Source organism: Rutidosis leptorrhynchoides, chromosome 1, assembly GCF_046630445.1.
Source record: "Rutidosis leptorrhynchoides isolate AG116_Rl617_1_P2 chromosome 1, CSIRO_AGI_Rlap_v1, whole genome shotgun sequence".
In the NCBI taxonomy this organism is placed as follows: domain Eukaryota; kingdom Viridiplantae; phylum Streptophyta; class Magnoliopsida; order Asterales; family Asteraceae; genus Rutidosis; species Rutidosis leptorrhynchoides.
In genome coordinates, this window is record NC_092333.1 from 182,125,762 (window position 1) to 182,136,443 (window position 10,682).

The window sequence follows — 10,682 nt, forward strand, 5'->3', positions numbered from 1 at the left end:
CTAAGATTTATGAAAAAGGATTTCGTACACGAGAAATGTGTACTGTATTTAAAAGATATCGCATGTACATTACAGGTGGGTATAGGATTCGGGCCCATTTGTGCCATGCAGCATTTAAATCTTGTGGTCAATCAAAATGATTAATTTTATTGTTTACGATAAACTTATGAACTCACCAACCTTTTGGTTGACACTTTAAAGCATGTTTATTCTCAGGTATGAAAGAAATCTTCCGCTGTGCATTTGCTCATTTTAGAGACATTACTTGGAGTCGATCATCGCAATGGGACCAGATGTTGGTGACTTCGTCCAGATGGATTAGGACGGGGTATGACAGTCTCATCTCGGGCTGGTGTGGAGGATAGTAAGCGGGTCGGGTCGGTACATAGTGATCCTGAGGTGATAGCCTACTCATGATCTGACGCTGATGATAGTCCCATCTATCATGCTGTCGTTGCCTGGAATGCTCGTAATCATTCCGGGCTTGCCACAGCTCTAACCGACTAAATCTATCCTCATTTTTCATTTCTACCTCATCTATACGCTGGTAGACGCCAGTCATAGCCTACCTAATGACATCCCTAATGTCATCCGCTTCCTCCATTTCCTCATCTGAACCTCTCTCTACCTGTGGATGATTACCATCATAGGGTACTGCCTGATTTCGTCTTCTCTTTAATACCTTAGCACCCTGATAGACCCTCAATCCTAAAGGCTCAACCTGTTCTCTACATAACAAAAGTGGACCCCCTTATTCCCTATCTACACCCAAATACTCTCCAATGAGAGTAATAAAAATACCTCATCCTATTACTCCCCCTTCTTGTATTCCTCCCACCATTTTAGACAAATAAAAACCAACACAGTAAGGGATATTAACAAAGCCTCTTGGGTCTCGAATACACTTTAGGTAAAATAAATCATGTAAGGTCATTTTCTCCTTGTTGTGACCTCTCTGTGTAATCGAGTTAGCCAGAAATCTATGAATTATACGAAGTTCGGCTTTGTTAATATGTAAGTAGGTGTGTGCTCCTGCCCGCCCAAAAACATTATAATCTGACATACGCCTCCAGACGGCGTTAGCATCAAAATTCCTATCTACCCTTTCACCATGATAAATCAAGTTTGTACAATCGGGTAATAGCAATTCAGCGGGCGTATATATCTGTAAAGCCCTGGCCATGTCCAGCATGGACATCCTGTACATCCTACGGCCAAGTATAAATCTAAGAAAACTTCTATCATCTAACCCATCTACATCCGTATTTAACGCTATAGTACTCATAAGCTCAACGCACCATTCCTTATATACAGGCCTACGAATGGTGAATAAACGTTCTCAATCGGGAAATGAAGAGTTGCCATACCTTTGGATCAGATGGAGTCTAACTCGGTTAGCTAGTTGGACCCTTTCCAAAGGCTCCCAATCGATTACCCTTGGTACTTCTACATTTTTTGGTACTAGTTTGAATTTGTTACTTTGATATGATGGGTAATCTCTCCAACTTCGATCAAATCTCAGATTTGGATGCAACTGTTCTTCATGAATTGTTGGGTGTTGTACTATTGGATGCATCGAAAATACTATGTAGGCATCAACATATTCTATTTACGGATCATAATATGGAACGTTTTGATCAGGTTGTTGTTGTTGTTCCTGTTGTTGCTCCGGTTCAGGTTCATATTGTATTTCTGGTTCAGGTTCTGGAGCAGGTTGTCTAGATGATGGTGAAGCACCATCAGTATCGGTATTTCTCTGTAAAACACATTAAACACAAGATTTATGCATCCAAATATGCATTAGTGTTAGCAAAATAACAACTTGAAACAATTACAATAACATGTTTAATCAAAATTAAACTTATACACATTTTCACAATTTTAACAATTCTACACTTTTTCAAATAAGCATATATGAAAATGTTTACAAAGTTCATAAGCATTCAACTCAAATAACATGTTAAAACAACCATTAATAGCAATTAAACAAGTTTTCAAATGGCATTTACATCAATTTAATCAAGTCCATGAATTTTATACTTAAAAAGTCCACTTTAATTCTCAAAAATCATGTTTAGGATCAAAGTTTGGATCATTTAGCTACCTAAAAATGTTACACTACTTAATTTAGCAATAATTCATGAAAAAAATCGGCCATAACCTGTTTATATCAAAAAGCCCCTAATTGCTCAAGAACACAAACCCTAGATTCCTAAAAATTTTGAAGTTTTTGGCTTCAAATCATGTTAAATAGTATCAATCTAGGTTATACATGCATAATATACTATCAATTTAACTCTAATTACACTAGAAATTAACAAAATCAAATTAGGTAAAATATTGGTAAATATCACAAAAATTAAGAAATTTAAGAGTTTAGGGGTGTAATTTTTACCTTCTTGTTGAAAAATCCGAACCTAGGCATGATTTTAGCGAAGTTTTGTGAAAAATTTGATGAAATTTGGTTGAAAAATGAAGATTTTAGGAGTGTATGTGTGTGTATGCTCGTATGTATGTGTGTATATGGAAGTGAGACAGAGAGTAGACCCGCTGGTTACTTGTTTCTAGCCAGGAATTTGGCACCATGCGATCGCATGGCTTTGCTGTGCAATTCCCATGCGATCGCATGGGGTCTGTATTTTTTTTTATAAATAAAAACCTTTTACTTTTGAAACATAAATTAATAAAATTTTAAAAATTTGTTTCTTTTTTAGGAGTGAGGGCGTTTCGGATAGTTGTCCTAGTCCGTCCCTCGACAAAATTTTAAAATTTGTCATTTTTAAGCGCAGTTTTAAAAGCAAAGATTTTCGTGTTTTTTAAATGTTTTTGGCATACTTTAATTTAATAAGATTAAAAATAATGATAATAAAAGTTCTCGTCCCTCCCTTGGGTAAAGCAATTTCGGTTCAACGACCTAGTTTTCAACTCACGACGAATTTTAAAAATCATATTTTTAACTTAGTGAAATAAAGTAAATTTTTGTTTTTAAATTCACACCAAACTTAAATTTAAAATGCATAAAATTAAAAATTCATATTATTAAAATTAAAAATTCAAACCAATTTTATATTATATTTTTGTTTTTATACATACAAACTTATAATAAAAATATTAATTTTTTAAATATGTACAAACTTAAATATATTGATTTTAAAAAGTTTACAATAATAATTTAATATTAATTTTAAAAACAAAGTAAAAATAAAATTAAAAATCTTTTTGGTCTTTTATCCCACTTTAATCAATCAAATATTATCAAAAATATACGCCCCTCTTTTTGGTAAAGTAATTTCGGCTATATTACCTAGTTTTACTCCTGACGAATTTCTGAAATATTTTAGGTTGATTGATTAAAGATATTTATACCTTAAGAATAAACGGTAAATTTCGCAGTGATGTAATAAATTTTTGTATGATATCAATAATTTTGGTTACGCATACCTAATTTTATTGAATACTAATTTAATACTTTATAGCGAACAATTTATCGTTTATTATCAAAAGGTTAAAAGCAATAAAAATAAAAATAAAAACTGTACATACTTACCTGTGAGAAAGAATTCTCAGAGACCTGCTTTAGCTGACTCATATGAGAGTCGTGTGATTTGGTTCTCTATAGCTACGTAAGCATTACCTCGAATCTTCAATATCTTTTCTTCTAAACATATAAATGGTCCTTCTCTGCATAGAGTAACAAATTCGGTATTTGAATATGTTTGATTATTTGAACATTTACCTTCATGTGACCATTTTCTGCATTTGTAACATCTTTCAAGGTGTCGTGCTCTTCTGTTTGTTGCAGATTTTGATTTTCATTTACCAAAATGTATCTTATGATGATCTTTTCTGAGTTCTTTTCTTACTCCGTCCATTTTGGCTCTTATGAATGATTCCAGTTCACTTGGAAGTGTGTCATTATTACGTTTAGTAATCATAGCGTGTAGCATTAGACCATGGTTCAGATCAAAGGAATTCTTCATCTCGTAAAACCTAAAAAAAAAAAAAATTCAGAATGGGGGGAGAAGACTAGTTCTTTAGGGTCTGCTAGGAAAAGACCATACGAATTCCATTCTCTAGAACTACATGTGTGATGACCCGAAAATTTTTGACTTATTTAAACCAATTCTCTATACGATTTATTATTTTAACACGTTAAACAAAGTCTGTTAGATTGAGTCTCAAAATTTTAGAACTGTTACATATATACAATTACCTTTGACTACTCTCGACGATTCATGAACAATTATATGTATGTATATATATATATGTACAAGTAAAAACGACTTTCCTACAGTAAAAATTACTTTGCTACAGTAAAACACAATTTGCTACAGTAAAACACTATTTGCTACAGTGAAACCGTATTTTGCTACAGTGCTACAGTGAAAACGAGTTTGCTACAGTGATTTGCTACAGTAAACACTATTTGCTACAGTAAATACTATTTGCTACAGTAAACACTATTTGCTACAGTAACACTATTTGCTACAGTAAACACTATTTGATGTCGACGAACTAGCAAACAGAAACAGAAAAGGCGGCCATGCGATCGCATGGCAAAAACACTGAAAACTCATGCGATCGCATGAGCTACAGTAAATCAAAAAGTAATATAAATACGCAGTTCGTTCGACGAATGTTTTTCACATTTCTCTTAATATTTATATTTATATTATAATTATAATTTTAAATTTAAGTTTAATAATAATAAGGTATATACGAGGGTGTTTTTAATTCGGGTTTCAAACCGCTTTAAGCTAAGGAAATATTAGGTATTATTCGGGGTATTGTTCTTGAATCCAAGGCCAACCATACAGTCATCTACCATCATTACGTCTACGCAATTTGCCTACAATATTGAATCGCAATATTGAATTGTGAGTTATAGTCTCCCTTTTTAAATACTTTAAATATTTTTGGGCTGAGAATACATGCAATTTATTTTAAACGCAATAAGATACAAGTACATACAAAATTCTACACTGAGTTAAACCGAAAATCCCTTAGCTTTGGTAACTAGTAGCTGCCAGTACATAGGATATGGACTGGTGGGCGCGAATAATTGTATATGGATCCATAGGGCTTGACATCCCCGTCCGAGCTAGAGCGCTAGCCTTTTAACGGACGTATGTTATTTGAGTTTAAGACACGTTGGTTTGCATGTATTAAAACGAATGGGGTAATTATCACTATAGCGTTAAGTTTAGTTACCAGGGTGCTCTGTTACGTAGAATCTATTGATAAACTTTTGATGAAATCTTGTGGTCTATCTTTATATATGTTTATGACTCGAGCAATTAAACCTATAACTCACCAACATTCGTGTTGACTTTTTAGCATGTTTTATTCTCAGGTCCTTAGAATGCTTCCGCTGGGATGTGCTTGTTGCCTGCATGGAGTCTCTCATGCTTTGTACAAAGTTTATTGCATTCAAAATAAAACTGCGTTGTGTAATAAATAACTGGACTGTGATGTCAACCTGTAAATTAAAGACTTATGTATTTCGGGGTTTTGCTTATACCTAAGCACTCGCCCACATGTTTATAACTTTCTATGTTTAGAAAGTCACTTATTTTAGTGAATGCAATATTTTATCAAAACGTATCATATAGAGGTCAAAACCTCACTGTGGAATCAATGATTAACGTGCCGCGTCAATAGCGATTTTGACGGGTCGTTACAGTTGGTATCCGAGCTTGAGGTCATAGGGAACCAGAAGTTACATTAGTGTGTTTAACTGGTAATTGTTAGGATGCATTAGTGAGTCTGGACTATGACCATATCTGTTTTTACTGATTTTTGCTTATTATTTGGTCAAAAACATTATATGTGATATATTTATATGCTAACGTAATTGTTGTTTCAATTATGTGATAGATGACTTCTTCTAATCCTATCATTTTGTACGACTCGGAATCAGACACTGAATCTATTCTATCCACAACTGAAAAGGGCGTTCCAATACCTATTAAAGAAGAAATTGTGTTAGCCGGGGAATCTCAACTCCCGGTAAACCCAGAGGAGGTTCCAGCTCCACCCAGCTTTAGTTTTCCGGAGCCACAGTATCGTTGGCATGGACCCATGATCCCTGGAGTAAACGAGGATCGTCCATTTCTAAACAAATTTGGACATTGGTCCAGATATACCGCCGACGGGCGGGTTGTGCCGATTACGCCTGGCAGATTTCGGTTCATGACCACCGGTACATATTCTTGCAGTTCGTCATCATATTCTCCTACAAATGACTCAGACAGTTCGTCATCAGACGAGATCAGTAAGGAGGAGGATTTCGCTAATGAAATAAAAGAGATCACTAAGGAGAAATTCCAACTTGCTATAGATAATAAAAACAACCACAATAATAAAATGCCCTTAATTATTAAAAAAGAACAGGACCATTCGATCCGTAACCACCCTTATTGTATTAAACCCACTGAGGAAACGGGTACCTCAAAACCCCAACTAAAAATAAAATACACTGCCAGAATGTCTGTCGGACCATGTGCACACAAACAATTGGCAGAGAGAACCAAATGGGAAGAAGTTTCTGATAGTTCTGAATGAACGACCTCGCAACCATAAATCTTCCATGCGCTATTTTATTGCTTATGTGTGCTACTCTATCTTGTTATGTAAAATAAGCATATGTAAAATATCAGTATTGTATGGTATTGTATTATTTTGGTTTATTAATAATAAATGCATGGAATGATTATTTGTATTATTACTACTTCTTATTATTATTATTACATAATAATGTAGTAACTCGCTATAATTTTTCATAGTGGAATATTATTAGGATTTTAGTAGTTAATTCCTTGTACTAGCTATTATGTATGAACTTAACAGGTAGGTAATACCCTAGAAATAATTATAAAATGCTAATAAGAAGAAAAGGCTTTTATAATAATCGGTTCATATTATTAATATGCTACGATTAACTATTGACAACTCATTTTACCTATAAAATTCTATATGATTAAATTATATCTGTTGTGTTTATTGAAGAAACATGTCTCAAATGTCGGATGCTGAGTTTGAACAACTAGTCGAGAAACGTGTGAATGAAAGAATTGCTGCAACCGAAGCAGCAAAAGCAACAGCCGAAGCAGCAGCCAAAGCAGCAGCCGTAAACACAAATTCACGAAACGGATGCTCATACAAAACTTTTCAAGGATGCAAACCACAGACGTTTAGTGGAACTGAGGGACCTGTCGGTCTAACCCGATGGTTTGAAAAGATGGAGTCCGTTTTCAAAATCAGTAATTGTGCGAATGGAGACAAGTCAAAGTATGCTTCGTGCACGTTGCAAGATGGTGCACTTACTTGGTGGAACAATTATGCTAAAGCAGAAGGAATAGATACGGCATATGATATCTCTTGGGAAGAACTGAAAAAGATGCTAATCGAGGAGTACTGTCCTCGAAACGAGATCAGAAAAATGGAATCGGAGTTACGTAATCTGAAGGTTATCGGCGCGAATCTCAATAACTATGAAAAGCGTTTCATGGAACTAGCCTTGTTGTGTCCCGAATTGGTGCCAAATGAGAAACGAAAGATAGAAATGTATATTGATGGTTTATCGATCAATATAAAAGGAAATGTTACATCTTCCAAACCAAATACGATGCAGGAAGCCATGACAATGGCACACCAACTCATGGACCAGATCACAGAGAGTTCGATTAAGGCACCAATTACCGAAGTCAAGACAACTGAAGGAAAGAGGAAATGGGAAGACTATAAGGGAAAAAGTACTCACCTGAAGAAACAAGAAACTTTTAAAGGTAAACAAGATGGGGCAACTGCAAGTCCAAACTATAAGGGACCTCATCCGTTCTGCAAAAGGTGTTACACACATCATGCAGGATATTGCCAAGTGGTCTGTGATAAGTGCAACAAGAAAGGACATGTGGCGAAAGATTGTTATGCCACCGTTTCTGAAGTAAAGACAAAATTGACCGATGTCAAGAAATGTTATGGATGCGGGAAGTCTGGTCACTTTATAAATCAATGCCCTGATAAGGAGAAGAACAAAGAACCCGCACGTGGGAGGGCATTTAATGTTAGTGCCAGTAAAGCACGTGAGGATCCTAATCTTGTCACGGGTACGTTTACCGTTAATAATCAACTAGCTTCTATTATGTTTGATACGGGTGCTGATAGAAGTTATATGTGTAAAGACTTTAGTTTTAAACTAAAATGTGCATCATTACCTCTAGACGATAAATATACTATTGAATTAGCTAATGGTAAACTGATAAAAGCCGATAAAATTTGCCATGGTTGCGAAATGAATCTCGCTGGTGAAACCTTCAAAATTGATTTGATACCCGTAGAATTAGGAAGTTTTGATGTAATCGTTGGCATGGACTGGATGTCCAAAACAAGAGCGGAAGTTATTTGCGCTGAGAAAGCAATCCGCATCCCTCGTAAGGATGAAACGTCATTAATGATTTATGGGGAGAAGAACAACTCAAAACTGAACTTTATCAGCTGTATGAAGGCCCAGAAACTTATAAGAAAAGGTTGTTATGCTATTCTGGCACACGTAAAGAAGATCGATACTGAAGAAAGAAGCATTGATGACATGCCGGTTGTAAGAGAATATCCCGGAGTATTTCCAGAAGAATTACCGGGGCTACCTCCACACAGATGTGTAGAATTCCAGATTGATCTCATACCAGGAGCTGCACCTGTAGCCCGATCTCCATATAGACTTGCACCTTCAGAAATGCAAGAATTACAAGACCAGTTGCAAGAATTATCGGACCGTGGATTTATTCGTCCTAGTTTTTCACCTTGGGGTGCTCCTATTCTGTTCGTCAAGAAGAAGGATGGATCTATGAGAATGTGCATAGATTACCGAGAATTAAACAAATTAACGATCAAGAATCGGTACCCATTACCGAGGATTGATGATTTGTTTGATCAATTGCAAGGATCAAGTGTTTATTCTAAGATTGATCTACGCTCCGGATATCATCAGCTGAGAGTAAAGGAAGAAGATGTTCCTAAAACAGCGTTCAGAACCCGTTACGGTCACTATGAATTTTTAGTCATGCCTTTTGGATTGACTAATGCTCCAGCAGTATTCATGGATCTAATGAATCGTATCTGTAGACCGTATTTAGACAAATTTGTCATTGTTTTTATCGACGACATATTGATTTACTCGAAGAACAAGGAAGAACATGAGCAACACTTAAGACTGGTACTAGAGATACTCAAGAAAGAAGAATTGTACGCAAAATTTTCGAAGTGTGATTTCTGGTTACAAGAAGTACATTTTTTGGGCCATGTTGTCAGTAAACATGGAATTAAAGTTGACCCCGCCAAGATCGAAGCCATTAGTAAATGGGAAATCCCGAAGACTCCAACACAAATTCGCCAATTCTTAGGTCTTGCTGGTTACTACCGAAGATTCATTCAAGATTTCTCTAGAATCGCCAAACCCTTAACTGCATTGACTCAAAAGGGAAAGAAGTATGATTGGTCCACAAAACAGGAATCCTCATTCCAGTTATTAAAGAAGAAGTTAACGTCTGCACCCATTTTGTCATTACCGGAAGGAAATGATGATTTCGTGATCTATTGTGATGCTTTACGCCAAGGTTTAGGATGTGTATTAATGCAACGCACAAAAGTCATCGCATATGCCTCACGACAACTAAAAATTCATGAAAAGAACTATACGACGCATGATTTAGAACTTGGAGCAGTAGTTTTTGCACTCAAAATATGGAGACACTATCTATATGGCACCAAGTGTATAGTGTACACTGACCATAAGAGTCTTCAGCATATTTTTGATCAAAAACAACTCAATATGAGGCAACGTCGCTGGGTAGAGTTGTTAAACGATTACGATTGTGAAATCCGTTACCACCCCGGAAAGGCTAATGTTGTAGCTGATGCCTTAAGTCGAAAAGAAAGAGTAAAACCTCTTAGGGTTCGAGCTTTGAATATTACAATTCGTACTGATCTCACAAAGCAAATTCAAGCAGCACAGTTAGAAGCTTTAAAAGAAGAAAACGAAAAAGGCGAAATGAGCAAAGGGTTAGAAAAACAACTTGAAGTAAAAGCCGATGGAACCCTGTATTTTGCTGGTAGGATATGGGTACCAAAACATGGTAACCTAAGGCAACTAGTACTGGATGAAGCACACAAAACGAGGTACTCAATTCACCCAGGAAATGGAAAAATGTACCACGATCTCAAGAAGTTTTATTGGTGGCCTAATATGAAAACAGAAATTGCTACTTATGTAAGCAAATGTTTAACGTGTGCAAAGGTCAAAGCTGAGCACCAAAAGCCGTCAGGATTACTGCAACAACCAGAAATTCCGCAGTGGAAATGGGAAAGAATAACCATGGATTTCATTACGAAATTACCAAGGACTGCAAGTAGTCATGATACTATTTGGGTGATAGTTGATCTTCTAACTAAATCAGCTCACTTCCTACCAATAAAGGAGACAGACAGTATGGAGAAATTAGCACGCCTATATTTGAAGGAAGTAGTTTCCAGGCATGGTGTACCCATCTCTATCATATCTGATCGTGACACCCGATTCACATCACGTTTTTGGCAATCATTACAAAAAGCATTGGGAACTCGATTAGATATGAGCACCGCTTATCACCCACAGACAGATGGTCAAAGTGAAAGAACAATACAAA